Below are 15906 nucleotides of genomic sequence, written 5' to 3' on the forward strand. Positions count from 1 at the left end.
TAGAAGTAGAGTATCATGAAGTACATATGTGTAAAACCATAAAAGAGAATATAATAGGTTAGATCACAGGTTCCCAAACACGGTCCTCAGGACCCCAAACAGTGGATGTTTTCCAGGTCCTCTCACGAAATCACAAGTGAAATAATTAGCTCCACCTGTGGATCTTTTAAAATGGGTCAGTGAATATTGAATGCACCTGATAGGTGACCTGGAAAATGTGACCTGTCTGGGGTCCTGAGGACCGAGTTTGAGAACCACTGGTTCTCTTTTTGCAAGTTTTAAGTCAATGGATATTGCAGCAAGATACCACTGAATTTCGTTGGCTGTAATAGATGCCAATTGTGAGGCTTATAAGAGATAGTCGTCATTTCTCAAGATATTTAATTACTTTTAACACACTCCAATCTATCATCTTATTGAAAACATGGTTATTGGTTCAAGCACAAAACTAGCGATTTTGTGTTATCAACCTTATAGAAGCAGGGGATTGTGCTTACATAGTTGAAAGCGTTCGTTGAAGAGAGGTAGGTGTCAAGATTGTTGGTGAGTAATTTTGATCTGGTGACTGTATAATTACCTGTATTGTCTTGTTATTTATACAGCAGTGGCTCCCAGACTTGAGTCACGACACCACAGTGTAACAGCATTTTTTTTTCACACCATCCCTAGGCCAAAAGTTTCTTATTCAGAAATTCAGCAAAAATTATTAAATGTATACCTGTCATCCTTAGGTTGGGAATCGGCATGGCCGGCAGTTCGAAATCTGGCAGCGTCAGGCCGACAGATGAAGAGATCCCGGCAGCAGCCCGACAGCGCTGGAAATCCCGATCGTCCCCAGTTAAGTACTAACTAACCTAACCTACCCCCCTAACCCTCCCTTAGGGCTGCCTAACCCTAACCTCCCCCCAAGTGCCTAACCCTAATCCCCCCCCATAGTGCCTAAACCTAACCCCCCCTTCCCCGCTGCCTAACCCTAACCTCCCCGGGGGTGCCTAACCCTAACCCTCCCCCTAGCCTAACCCTAACCTCCCGGGGGGGTGCCCAACCCTAAGTCCCCCCCGGGAGCCCTAAACCTAACTCCCCCCCCCCCCCCCCGCAGCTGTCCGCTCGCAGCGCCCGGCATCCCTTCGATCGGGATGCCGGGCGCCGGTCTCTGGGCATCGGTAAGATGAGCGGCGTCTAAATCTAGACGCCGGTCATTTCATCCCCACCTGGATATGACAGTCGGGAAGCTGGCAGTCGGTATAATGTCAGCCGGCTTCCCGATTGCATCCCTTAGATTAGGTGATGGTGGACAGATTGCACTTCTTTTTGTCCACATATTTTATGATTGGCAGCCAATAGCTCTGGTTTTGCCTGTCACATACAGAGTGGTGTGTGTTTAGAAGTGTCCATTTTGTTTTAAAAAATTTTGTGTTCTGTGAAATGTATGTTGTTTGTATCAAGTGTTAGCATGGAGAGTGGAAAGAGCGGATATACGGACAGTGCAGAGGAACTATGAGAGAATCTTGGGTTCCATGCCTGGAAAAACATCCCTGGAGTATGCAAAAGCACAGTAGGAGATATTCCCAGAACTGTGAACAATTACAGGAAGTTTAGACATTAAAAGACTTCTAAAAGAAAGAGTCTCAAAAGAGGAGATCAGCTGCACATACAGAAGGTGGGCAGCCCTTGGATATGGAATTTAGTTTTTTATATTCCTAAAAATCCCTCAGTTTATGCCAGCACAAATGGGTCAAATGGTTGGCTTAAAGGACCAAAGAAATTTTGGGGACCCAAGTTAACAAATGGAATAGGGGAGTAGAAGCCTCTCCATCAGCGCAAATCCATTCCTTTGAGCTCCATGAGTATAACTGCCTGATTGTAGTCCAAATAGAAAGGACGTTGCATAGGTGTATGCTGAAATCAAGGTCTCAGTCCCCTTCTTCAAGGACGGGGCATGTTTATTAAAATTACCCTCCTGTGTAAATGCAGTGTCTAATTTCACTACAATAAGAACCTAAATTGACTCAGTTATATTAGGGCCCCTACTATTGGCAAAAAAATATATAACTTCTATGGAAGACTTTTGAGGTGAGTCCGTAGCAGTGTTATCTCAACTGGAGGAGACTGAGTTCAGGTTCTGCATGTAACAGTGGAGTGCAGCCTTGAAGGAACGAAGGGGGAGTGGTGACAGGAAGACAAAAAAAAATGAATTGCAACATAGGAGGAGAACCTAACAAACTTCTAAGGAAGTCAACTGCATTTATAAACATTTGAACAGAGCTGCTCATGAACCATGTATACAAGATGATAAAGCACAGTAGGGGTATGGATGACAGTAAAGTCACAAGACTGAAAAGTGAGCCGGATGTTGATGCAAGTCACATAGGTGTGGGCCCAGCTCTGTCTGGGACATCATCCGGCAAAGAATCCAGTAAAAGGTCAGTCAGCTAAAGAGAAAGCAACTGAAGTCGCAGAGGAATTGAAGATCACCATTAACTTAAACTTGTCTGGGAAAAAAAAGCAAAGGAAACAGTGGTATCTAAAACAGCTCTGGCTTTCAAAAGGGTAGAGTTATTTTACAGCTTGGTCTATAGATCAATAGCAGGTAGTTTTGTTTTATTATTGTTTCTCCCAAATTGGAAAGTGCTACCAAACATGCTGGCACTATCAAAATTTTAATATCATTTGCATTGTAAAGAATGAAAAAATATGAGATATGGTAAGAACTTACCCTTGTTATCTCTATTTCTACGAAGTCCATAGGGTTCCACAGGATACCTTGGGGTATAGGTGTGACGTCAGTCGCAGGGCACCAAAGAGTTAAGCTTTCAGCCTCCCAGGATGCACTAGGTCCCCCTCCTATACCCCGCCCCCGGGCCAAGGCACTTCAGTTAGTTACCAAGCCATAGGCCGGAGGAGGAGAAGGAAGAGAGAGAACAAAGATCTGGACACATACAAGAATCACATTCTCACCAGAGGGAGACGGAAAACCGGTGACCAGAGCAAAGCCCATCTGCAGCACAGGTGCGACAGGGCGGGAGTCCTGTGGAACCCTATGGACTTCGTAGAAATAGAGATAACAAGGGTAAGTTCTTACCATATCTCATATTTTCTACTTCAGGGTCCATAGGGTATCCACAGGATACCTTGGGGATGTCCCAAAGCAGTATCCTTTAAGGGTGGGGACGCTCCTGTGCAGAAAGGAGAATCCGCCGCCCGAAGGAAGCATCCTGAGAGGCGAAGGTGTCAAACCTGTAATACCTCACGAAGGTATGGACAGAAGACCACGTAGCAGCCTTGCAGATCTGAACTGCCGAGGCACCACGTCGAGCTGCCCACGAAGGACCCACAGACCTAGTGGAATGAGCCTTCAGAGAAGGAGGGACCGGTAGGCCTTCATGAAGATGAGCTTCAGAAATAGCCATACGGATCCAGGCTGCCAAAGTTTGCTTTGAAGCAGGCCAACCCTTTTTACAGAAGCCATAGAGGACAACAAAGCGTCCGACTTCCTAAACGAAGAAGTGCGGTCAACATAAGTCCTTAAGGCCCGCACAACATCCAAAGAGGCCTCACCAACGGAAAGACCCAGTGAGTTAAAGGCCGGAACAACTATTTCCTCGTTAACATGAAACTGGGAAACAACTTTGGGAAGAAACTCGGGCCGAGTGCGGAGCACTGCCCTGTTCCCATGAAAAACCAAGAAAGGGGGTCTACAAGAAAGAGCCCCTAACTCAGAAACACGTCTGGCCGAAGCAACGGCCAGAAGGAAACAGTCTTAGCTGTTAGCCATTTAATATCCACTGAGCCCAGTGGGTCAAACGGCGGTCCTTGGAGAGCCCTCAGGACCACAGCCAAATCCCAAGGCGCCACAGGTGGAACAAAGGGCGGCTGAATACGGAGAACACCTTGCATAAAGGTGCGCACATCCGGGATTGTAGCAATCCTACGGTGAAACCAAACAGATAGGGCCGAAACCTGTACCTTCAAAGAAGCAAGGCGAAGCCCATGATCTAGTCCCGCTTGCAGGAAGGCGAGAATCCGAGACAGACGAAACTCCCGCGGTGCATAACCTCTCGGTCGACACCACTGGAAGAACGTATGCCACACGCGATGGTATATCCTCGCGGAAGACGGTTTCCGAGCTCGTAACATGGTACGCACCACAGAGCTGGAAAACCCCCGGGACCTCAGCATGGCCGCCTCAACAGCCACGCCGCCAAAGACAGCCGAGTCAGGTCCGGGTGAAGACAAGGACCCTGAGACAGAAAGGTCCGGTCGTAGCGGCAACCGCAGAGGACTGTCCACGGACAGACCCTGAAGGTCCGAGAACCAGTGCCGTCTGGGCCACGCGGGAGCTATCAACAGGAGCGTCCCTCCTTCCTGTTTGAATTTCCGGATTACCCGTGGAAGAAGGGAGACCGGAGGGAACAGGTATGCGAACCTGAACGTCCACCGGACGGACAGAGCATCCACCAGTAGTTGAAAAACGTCCGGGTGCAGGGACCATTCCCCTGGATGAACGTCCTGGCGACTTAGAAAGTCCGCCTCCCAATTTAGCACTCCCGGGATGAAGACCGCTGATATGGCCGGAAGATTGCGCTCCGCCCAAACCAGGATCCGAGAGACCTCTACGAGAGCCGCCCGACTGCGAGTTCCTCCTTGCCTGTTTATGTAGGCCACGGTGGTAGCATTGTCCGACTGGACCTGCACCGGGTGACCCTGGAGAAACCGCTGTGCCTGCAGGAGAGCATTGAAGACCGCACGGAGTTCCAAGATATTTATTGGAAGCTCCGCTTCTGTCGGCGTCCACCTGCCCTGGAACAAGTGTGGACCCGAAACTGCTCCCCAGCCCCGAAGACTGGCGTCCGTTGTCAACAGGACCCAATTTGGAACCCAGAACGGACGTCCCTTGTTGAGGTGGGTCGTCTTTAACCACCACGCAAGGGACAGGCGAACCTCCGGGGTGAGCACAATCGTCTGGAACTTCAGAGACTGAGGCAGCCCGTTCCACTTGGACAGGATCAGGTGCTGCAGAGGTCTGGAGTGAAACTGGGCGTATTCCACCATGTCGAACACCGACACCATGGAGCCCAGAAACCTCATCGCCGAGTGTAAGGACATCCGGCGGCTGTGCAGACAACTGCGCACCCTTGACTGTAAAGCAGAGATCTTGTCCTCCGTCACGAAGATCCTTTGCTGTCCCGAGTCCAATAAGGCTCCAAGATGCAGAATCCACCGAGACGGGATTAGAGTGGACTTCTGCCAGTTGATTAGCTAGCCGTGCCGTTGCAGCAGTGCAATGGTCAGGTCCAAGTGGTGTAACAGGAGCTCTGGAGATCCTGCCACCAATAACAGGTCGTCCAAGTACGGCAACATGCGGACTCCTTGCAGCCGCAGAGAAGCCGCCATGACCGCCATCACCTTGGTGAAAACACGTGGTGCTGTCGCCAGGCCAAAAGGTAACGCCCGAAACTGGAAGTGGTTGCTGCGGATTGCAAACCGAAGGAACTCTTGATGGCGCAAAAGAATAGGGACATGCAGGTAAGCGTCCTGTATGTCCAATGACACCAAGTAGTCCCCAGGTTCCAGCGCCAGAATGATGGACCGTAGGGTCTCCATCCGAAACTTCTGGACCCGCAAAGACTTGTTGAGTGCTTTGAGGTTGAGAATCGGACAATATGACCCATTGGGTTTCTGTACCAAAAATAGATTTGAATAGAAACCCTGGCCCCTCTGGGAGAATGGAACAGGCACTATAACTCCAGCCTGGAGCATAGTGTGCAATACCTTCCGCAGCTCCGTAGCCTTGTTCCGGTCTGATGGTAGACCCGTGGTGAAGAATCGAGCCGGGGGTCTGTGCCGGAAGGAGAGGGCGTACCCGTGGGAGACCACCTCCAGAACCCAAGTGTCTGTCGTAGTGAACGACCAACACCGGGAAAACTGCAGCAGGCGGCCTCCCACCCTGGGATCCCCCAAAGGGAGGCCCGGACCATCAGGCCGCAGGCTTGTCATCTGGCTTGGGGGCCGGACGTCTGGTACTCCATGCCTGTTTCCGGGGCTTGACCGATTTCTTAGGGCCAGCCTGTCGAGGAAACGACTGTGGTTTGGGCCTGCCCTGGGCCCTAGATGACCGAAAGGACGATGGTCCAGAACCAGAAGGAGCAGCGGCCGACGGGAGACAAGCAGATTTGGCTGCCGCCAGCGTGGCCACAATCTTATCCAGATCCGGACCGAAGAGAACTTCTCCGGTAAACGGCAACGCTTCCAGACCTTTCTTGGAATCTGCGTCCGCCTTCCAGGATCGCAGCCACAAGGTGCGACGAGCAGCTACCGCTGCTGAAGAAATTCTAGGCACCAGAGTACTAATGTCTAGAGCCGCCTCGTTGATGTAGGTGGCCGAATCACGGAGATTGCCAATCAACTCTGCATGTTCGGCCGGACAGTCGGATTCAAAAGAAGCCTCTAATGAATCCGCCCAGCGCTCCATCGCTCTGGCAACCCAGCAAATGGCCATAGCCGGTCGTGCTGCCCCCCCTGCAAGGGAATAAGCGGACTTCAGGCAGATTTCTACCTTGCGGTCCGTAGCATCCTTAAGGGAGGACATGGATGGCATCGGCAATGTGGCACTACGGACAAGACGGGTCACGTGAGAATCCACCTGTGGAGGGGATTCCCACTTAGCAAAATAATTATCCGCGAACGGATAAGCCACCGCCAGGCGTCTCTGCGGCCGGTATCGCTTGCCAGACTGTTTCCACGCCTCCTCTAAATGGTCCACCAACTGACCCGAAAGAGGAAAGACTGTGGCATCGCCTTCACATCTTTGAAAAAGGCATACTTAGATTTAGCCGCTGGGGGAACTTCGTCCTCAATCACCAAGGCTGTGCGGACCGCCCGAATAAGTCCAGGAATATATACTTTGGACTTAGCATCAGCGTCCTTAGTATGGAGAGGTTCCTGATCGTAAGGATCCAGAATCTCCCCATCATCAGACGTCCCTTCGTCATCCTCATAAGGAGCGGACAGAGACGCCACCGGCCTTTTATGAGGCCGCATCACAGACTCCCCTTGCAACACATCCGACAAGTGCTGTACAGAACTCGTCAGGGAGTTAACCCACGCTGGCTCCTGAGAACCCGGGAGCGGGGAAATAGGGAGACTGTGGGGTACCACCAATTGTCGTGGGAACCCCTGCATGGGTGACGACACCACAGACTGCTGGGACAAACCCATCGGAGTAAACGCGGGCTGCGGAGCTAACTGGCCCACTAAAGCTGTTAACGCCTGAGTGAAACAAGCCCAGGGCGGCTCCTGTACCGGTGCTGTAACCGTAATAGGCCGCGCCATGGACAAACACTGCCGGCAAAGGCCCTCCACGCTACCCTCCCCCTCCGCTAACGGTACTTTGCACGTGGTACACTGTAGCCGGAGGGGAAAATCACTTTCAGACATGATGGCACCACGTATGTGACCTCTCTCACCAATTAAGTATTAAATAGGCGAGAGACCACCCTGCAGCACCGCACCGCAAGGGCTTTAGCAGAAAGAACAGGGACAGTAATAAAGCTGACAGTTTAGAGAAGAAAAGTTACAGGCAGCGCTAGCACAGTCACATACAATGCAGAGAAATAACAATTCCTGCACTAACAGCGCTGATCACTCAACTACACAGACACAGGGCCTGGTAGGACACAGCGCTGCATACACAGACCTGAGCCACAGCGGAGGAGAGGTATGCGGGGGGACCCAGACCACGATGCTTCCTTCCAGACTTCCAGCAGCGTTCACCATGCGTTGCAGAGAAGATGGCCGCCGAGGAGCAGAGAGAAGCTGGCCTGGGGGAGGAGCGCTGACACAGGACCAGTCAGCACAGTGCAGGGAGGGCTGTGTGCAGCGGGGGAGGCGCCGGCTGTGAGACAGGGAAGGCGCGCTCCCCTGGCATGCATTTAACCCCTGGGACGGCGCAGCGCTACCGCTTTGCTGCGGTCCGCTGTCCCAGGGGGTAGTGGAAGCGCAGGTTGGTTGCCTGGCTCCACGCTGCAGCCAGTCCCCAGGGAGCCCCCTGCCTGGGGACTTAGGACCATGTGATCAGCGGGGACCCACCGCGGGACCCCGCTGCTTACCTCTGTCCCCCTTGAATCCGGCCATGGTCCGGAGCATCTGGGGTCACCGCTAGCTGTGACCCCAGACGCCCACCAGCATCCCCGGATCAGTACCGGCGTTCTGGTACCGGCGGGGTGTAGGGAAGACAGCATGGACGTCAGGACTGACTGTCCATGCTGTTCATCCAGATGTGCAGCCACAGCTGCATGAAGAAAAAGCTTCAGGGGCTCTTCTAGCCCCCACTCCAACAGGTGCACGCGACTCTGGCCGGGCACCAAACTAAACTGAGGTGCCTTGGCCCGGGGGCGGGGTATAGGAGGGGGACCTAGTGCATCCTGGGAGGCTGAAAGCTTAACTCTTTGGTGCCCTGCGACTGACGTCACACCTATACCCCAAGGTATCCTGTGGATACCCTATGGACCCTGAAGTAGAAAATGGTTTAATGCAAAGTATCCCAAACTCTGCCATGAAAGTGCAGGTTTTACAGGATATCCATGCTTGAGTCCAGAGGGTTAAAAACAAATTGTCTGAGGTACTAATTAAGTTACCTGTGCTTAAGCATGGATATCCTTGAAACCTGGACTATGACAGGTGGAGGTTGGGAAACTCTGGCTGAATGGCAACAGACCCACATTTGAGGTTTCCATTACGGATGCCCCAGTTTTCTTATATTCTTGTAAGGAGTCAGTATAAGACACATGCCTATTTATAGAACATTGCAGTTTACTGCACAGGGTACAGACTAGTTGCCTGCTTACACCATTAACAAACACTTTGTCAGGGTTCAGCCTAGGATCGGCTATCTCTTACCTCGGTGCCGGCTTCCCCTGACTTCCTTGTGGTCAGACGCCTGGTGCAGTGAGGGGTGAGATGCTGAGTATTCTACCTTAAGTGCTTTTGCGGACTTCCATGGTCGGCTGTGTGTTTTGGGGATCGGAGTTCCCATCATGGGCGCCGCCATGACAGTTCCTCTCATGTGACAGTCCTCCTTACCAATGGTAGCATGATCTCAGTCAGCTGACACTGTGCTCCAATAATCTGCTAACCCTGGGTATAAATCCGCCCCCAGAACTTCAGGTAGATGCTGTTCAACTTCGTTATTCCAAGTGCCTGTGTTACTCCCACTGTTGCTCTGTGCTAAATCCTTCAGCGTGTTGCTTCAGCCTGCTCACAGTTTTCCAGTTTCCTGTATTAGCTTCCATGCTAACCCTTACTCTGTGTTTCATGTCCCTTCCCTGTGTGTCTTTGTATATGTGCTGCTAATTCTATTGCAGCTTTCCTGTGGCTATTACCCTGTGTCACTGAGGTGTCAGATTACTTGCTAGTACTAATTAGCTTACAGCTGGACCTCCAGCACTCTCCTAGTAATTGCCTTTGTCCAGTACCAGCATTACTATCTTCCCCAGTTTATTCCTGCCTTCCCTCTGTGTTTTACTGTGTTTATCAGCTCCAGAATCTGTTGCAGTTCCTGTACATTTTCCTGTGTTTCCAAGCTAGCCTGCGACTGGGATTACTACATGTGCCTGTGTCCACTTCTCTCTGTGTCTTGTTTGTGCAGTCAACACCTACATTTATAGCTTTCCAGTGCATGTTGGTGTTCTTTGCTCTGTGTCTTGTCTCTGCAAATCAGCTCTAGACATATCTAGCAATTCCCAATATATGCTTCTGTTTTTCTGTGCAATCAGCACTTGGATTTCTTAGTAATTCTCAGTACACTTTCCAGTATTCCTATGCTAGCCTGTGATTAGGATCCCTAAACAGCGTTTCAATATCTAAGCATCCAGTTTACCTCCTGTGCTCTAGCATTTGCTTCGTTAAATATAGTTTCCGGTCTTCTGCCATTCCCAGGTACCTGTCCAGAGGGCTGTGACCTGCTCACTTGGTGCAGCGGAAAACCAAATCCCACTTGGAGGGGTCACTGGAGAAAACCACCAAGTGAGTTAGACTCCGCGCCTCTGGGCAGGTCTAGCCAAACCTGTGTTCGGCCGCAACTAGGAGACCTAGTCCAGTCACTTCCCAGGTCACCCGAACCCCCCGGCTTACCATCCTCCACAGAGGAACATTTGCATCGGATCGTGACACACTTCTTATACAACTTGTTTTTCATCCTCATTTTCCAAGTCTTTCCCTACCATCATATTACAACTGCTTAGAGAATTAGCACTAAAATTAGTGAGCAAAAGCGTGGAGTAGAAAGGTAAAGACTGTTTAGCAAGTCACCTCTCGGTATAAATAGCACAATGAACTTAATATTACGTAACAACTAGCAAAACAGAAATACATCAGACCTTCCTTTGACTGGCTGATTGGAGTTGCAAGAGTGTACAGCTTCAGTGAAGCATAATGTATGACTAGCAATGGTGAGAGGTGTATTTCACAGCTTTATGTTGAGTACGTATAATAAATTGATGGGTTATGTAACCATAATAAATTCAGAACATGTTTTGGGTCAGTTTCTCAATTTTAGGAGAGTGTGACTACAGTTAGAGCACCTATTGTATTCATTTTTAGCCTCAAATTTTAATTTGAGCATGGCTAAAACAATCTGTAGCCCTCAGAGCTTTAAAGTGTTGATTTATAGTCGAGGTATTTTATTCCAGCTAACACCAGCTTGTAAATATATAGGCAAGTTTGACCTGAAAAGGAACTAGACAAACATAGTATATACCAGTTAACAACAGCCCTGAGTAATAATGCAAGTCTTCAGACAAGATGGTGAGGGGAAGACTGGTGTCACACATACATGTTGGTACTCCAGTAGCAGGGGACTAGTTTCATCAGTTGCAGACCCTAATTTTGACAAAGGAACGCAGTTTGAGGTTTTAGAACCATAAACAACCCTGATGCTACACCGTAATAAATATTGAATAAATGCCATAAAGAAGCTATTTGGTTCACGGACACCCAGGCATTACATGCAGTGGTCAAAATGTATAATGTGTGCTGCCGAGGTAGAAAAGTGTGCTTTCAATTAATACTAGGAAATGTAGAGACATCATAACTGTCATATGCAGATATGCTGGAGGGAAGGTATAGATCAGATGTCCTTGTCACAGCAGTACGAAAACATTCAATATAAGTAGTAGCTGGTAACTGTGGCATGATTGGAATGCACTCAATTACCAGCTAGCAAAACCATTTGAATTAAAATGAGGATTATAAAGAGATTATTCAAATGATATGCAAAAAAACAACCACAAAATGTTTCCAAGAATGTAATATAAACGCAAAAAAAAATAAAAAAATTATTTATTTATTATGAACCTTCTAAAAAGAAGGCCGAATTTCAAATGAAAAAAAAAAGTATTTCAAAGAACTACATTCCACTTGATCCTATTTGTGAAACACTTTCCTTCTGCCCATACAATTTTACCAGCTGGTGCTTTACATGGACACTCAGAAAGGTGGATAGTATAGTCAGAGAGCACATACATAATGCTTGTGGGTTTTAAGAGAATGTTGACATGCACGTCAGAGTAATTTGCATGCCTGCCTAGGTAAGGGGTACCCCTAAGTGGCCCCAAAAAGATACAATGAAAGAGAAAATGTGTTTCTACCTATATGCGTGGCACTTTACTCTGCTACAACCAAGAAGTGAAGTTGAAAATATATTCAAAAAGGACCTCACTTAGTATAGTTATACAGAAATAAATCTGTTTTTATATAGCAAAAAATTAATTACAGTATAATATAAAAAACATAGAACTTGACACACATTTAAATAACATATACAAGATATGTCAAGCAAATAGTGGTATAAGAATAAACATTTAAGGATTAGTAATCCCAAAAAAGTGGCAGTTTAAACATAGGTACATATAGGAGAATAAACCTCCACATGAATATCAGGAAAAAAAGGTGGATCGTACCAGTCCTGGAGAGATGGAGCCACATGTGTTAAAGAAGAATACAGAGTGTTCCGGATACACCCTGTATTGGCTCTAAAGTTTTCATACAAACTGGTAGGCTCTTCTGACCGAAGGAAAGCTTGGTTTCTGTCTGTAGGCACTGATGGATCACCGACGATGCGTTTCAAGACGTCCCAGTCTCTTCCTCAAGGCTTATGTCCACCAGTGCTCAGTGCCTGTCTTTTAAGTCCGTTTTCGATGGTCACTTCCAGTTTGCACCTCCGTGACTGGAAGTGACGTCAGAGCCAATGTTTTTCAGTGAAAAGTAGTTGTGGAGGGATGGTGACACACACTGCTAGATGCATCCTGCATCAGGGTATATAGAAATCTGGTTTGCTGGGTAGGAGGCCATGAGAATTACTGTGTTTAAAACATATCTCAAGTAAGATGTGACATCACTGCAGGTATCGGACTCACATACCGGAAGTGAAGTAAATATGAACTCTAGAGATGAGGCTCGGTGGCCATTTTGTTGAAGAACGAAAAAAGAGACAAGTTGGTTTATAATATTTCTCCACAATATTCCGGGATGGTTATTCATAGCCTTATATATAGGGTTACGATCCATATAGAAGGAAAATTTTAGAATAGTGATTATGATAAATGTTATGGTGATAAATGTTCTAAGACATCCTAAATAGGATGACAACAAATATGATAAAAATACTCGAAAACTAAAACAATAAAAAACATTGAAAACCTAAAGATAGAATAGGATGAAACATAGCCCTCAGAAAAATATATAAAAAGGGAGGATTCATAAGAACCATTTTATTTCAAAATCTATTTTTAAACTACAAACCTTAGCACCAAATGGTTTAAATCCAGTCTTCATTTCTGTCTGGGCTAGATATTTTTCTGTATCTCTATTCCCCCAGGTAGCTTTCACATGTTGTATGCCCACACATTTCTTGATTGAGTTACTTTAACATTTATGATGAATTCTAAATGTTCAGATAAATGATGGGTAGTGAGACCTTTTTTAATATTTCTAAGATGTTCTCCTAGTCTTGTTTTTAGGGCCCGAGATGTTCTACCTACATATGATTTTCCACATGTGCATTCGATTAAGTATACTACGTTGGTAGTGTTGCACATGATAAAATCCTTTATTATTATTTTGATATTGTTAATAGTGATTTCCGTATATTTGGATGATTCAGACTTCACTTGTTTGCAAGCCTGACAGAAAGCACATACAGTATGACACTGGGCACAGTTGTGAAGTCAAACTAGCATATTTAAACACTTCTTGCATTTAGAAACATGCATTATGGAGCAAGAATACTGACACAGTATAGTCTGTGGGAATACTGGTTTCCCTGTCTCAAGACCTAAAGGTGCCAATTGACTTCTTTATTAGGGGCTGAAGAATGCTATGTTACTCTAAAGGCTCATACACACTTAACGATGTGCTCCATGAGCGATATCGTTAAGTGTTTCCCCTGCATTGAAGGGCTCAATGTCACCAACAACATTGAGCATACACACTGAACGATATTGTCAGCGATATCGTTCAGTGACGTCACCCTCATCCCCGTACTTGCAGAACCTGACGATATTGTCAGGTTGCCTTGCAAGTAAGGGCGATGAAAGACATTGTTAACGATACGTGGGAGCGCACATAGCTAATGATGTCTTGCATACACACTGGACGATATTGAACTCTAACGATATCATTATCGTTCAACTTATAGTCTAGTGTGTATGCGGCTTAAGAAGGCTGAGAGAATTGTTATATACTGTAGTGTCCTGGCTAGCATGGAAGTTAAAATTATGAGTGAATGGCAAGATTCATGTAAAAAGAGTATTTGTAATGAGTATGAAGAGGTTAAAACAGAATCCTGCCCTTCACAAGCTTTATCAGATTACATAGAAATCAAATTGGTGACATGTTTTTTTCAGTCTGTAAAAGAACACAAATAATTATTTAGCATAATTGACAAACTAATCTTGACTAGCTTCAATCAGCATGTCCATTGGATTACAATGCTAATTACACTCTGAACAATTACATACACTGCTGTGGGATGATTATAGTAAATCGTGTGGTAGTGTGTGTAACCATGAACATATAATGTAACAAGTGCACAAGTGATTATAAAGACATCAGGTGGCTGATTTCACAGTGTTTTCCAGGTGAGTGCCTAAACAGCTGTACAATCAAACCATATCACAGTCCCTAAACATTAAGTTGCTAATTACAGATACATTTCTGTAATACCACAATAAGGGGGGTATTTATCTCTCACCCAGATTTGATGAATACCCACCTAACTGTGATAACTAACTTGCAATTAAGACGATGTATCCCTAAAAATAAATAAAACATACCCTTGTTATTCTTAAAGTTTTTGCTCATTTTACTTGTGTGAAGTCTATGTTCGTTTTAGACAAAGCCGTACTTCTCTGCATATATGAATTTATTAATATGAATGAACAATAATAATGTCACACTGATTTTGTTTGGCTAAGATTAAGTTTCTGACAAATATTAAATACTGCTTGCTATTAGGTCCAGTTAATTATCTTGAAATGGAGTAGTTATACTTTAGAATTTATTTGCGTTTACTGCTCAAAGTAAGGGGACTAAACAAGACCGTTCAACAGCCATTTTTGTTTTGATGCTGTTAGTACTTTGATATTAAAGACCAGCCATCAAAACCTTCATAGTGGTGTCTTCAAAGCATTCAGCAAGTACTTCTTTAGTTGACTGTGTTTACAAAATGAAACATGGTCAACTAAATAGCAGGGACAGATCCACTTATCGCCTTCATTTCAGTCTCCATTATCCCAGACCTGTTGACCTGTGTGTTCTGTAAAGTAAATCTATATTAAGTTGTAGCATTTTCATAACCAACATGTAAAACCAATTATGTACTTATATTACATGCATGATCTTTTACTTCAAACAAGCATCACCAAAGATAAGTTTCAATATTTTAATGTTTATTTAAAATATCACAATATATTTTCATTCCAGAAAGCCCAGGAAATAATAATTAAAAAAAAAAAATTTTATGATAAAACAGAGGCAAATATGATGGTAATTACATTATCATCCATCATAACAGGAGAATTTGAGACTTTAAACAGTACAGAAATTAATATTGACCTGGAAGGTAAAGGGCATGATGTCATTACAGTTCTCTAAAAGGTTACTTTGTCAGTAATGATGATTGTCAAAACGTACAGTACATATACAAGGAACAAAATTGCAACATACAATAAGGCACAAAAGTTCTCTGAAAATGAAAAAGTTTTAAACTTTTTTTCACATTTAAAATAATAATAAAACAGAGGAGAAATGCCCTTTACTTAAAAGGTGTGGTCAAAGTACGTCATCATCCTAAATAAGCTAGTAGCAGAAGATAGATGGAGTCAGCTCACCAACTGCTTGCCTACTCATAGTGTACTGTGCTAACCACTTTCCATAATATATTTCCATGTTGGTGGCTTTGCAAGAGCTACAAAGTCATGTTGACAGCTTGTTGTATTTAATGTTCTATCCAGATGGATATTTTTTGTCTGTGCTTTGGAAGCAGCACCCAGAAATGTGACAACTGAGACACTTCGCACTTTCCACACCTGTGTCTGGTGTTTTCTAAAGAAACAAAAATATTTAGATTTGCTTGCCTTTAGTATCCTATTTAAGTTAATGGAAAAGTATTCTAAAAGTGTATCTTATCAATTTAAAGTCCAGAATTGTATAGTGTCCATTTATTTTAGAAAGCGCTATATGAAATATACAAAAAATTGCAATATTTATTTTAGTTTCACAGTCTGCTCATACTAGACATGCAAATATTTCCTAAGGATTATAGAAACCTAGGACTGATCCTCAGCATGTACCTCAAAAATACTAAGGGCGACTCCCATTCATCCTCAGCACTGCCAGCGTGGAAACTGG

This window comes from Taudactylus pleione, unplaced genomic scaffold, assembly GCF_031769625.1.
Source record: "Taudactylus pleione unplaced genomic scaffold, aTauple2 ptg000041l, whole genome shotgun sequence".
Lineage (NCBI taxonomy): Eukaryota > Metazoa > Chordata > Amphibia > Anura > Myobatrachidae > Taudactylus > Taudactylus pleione.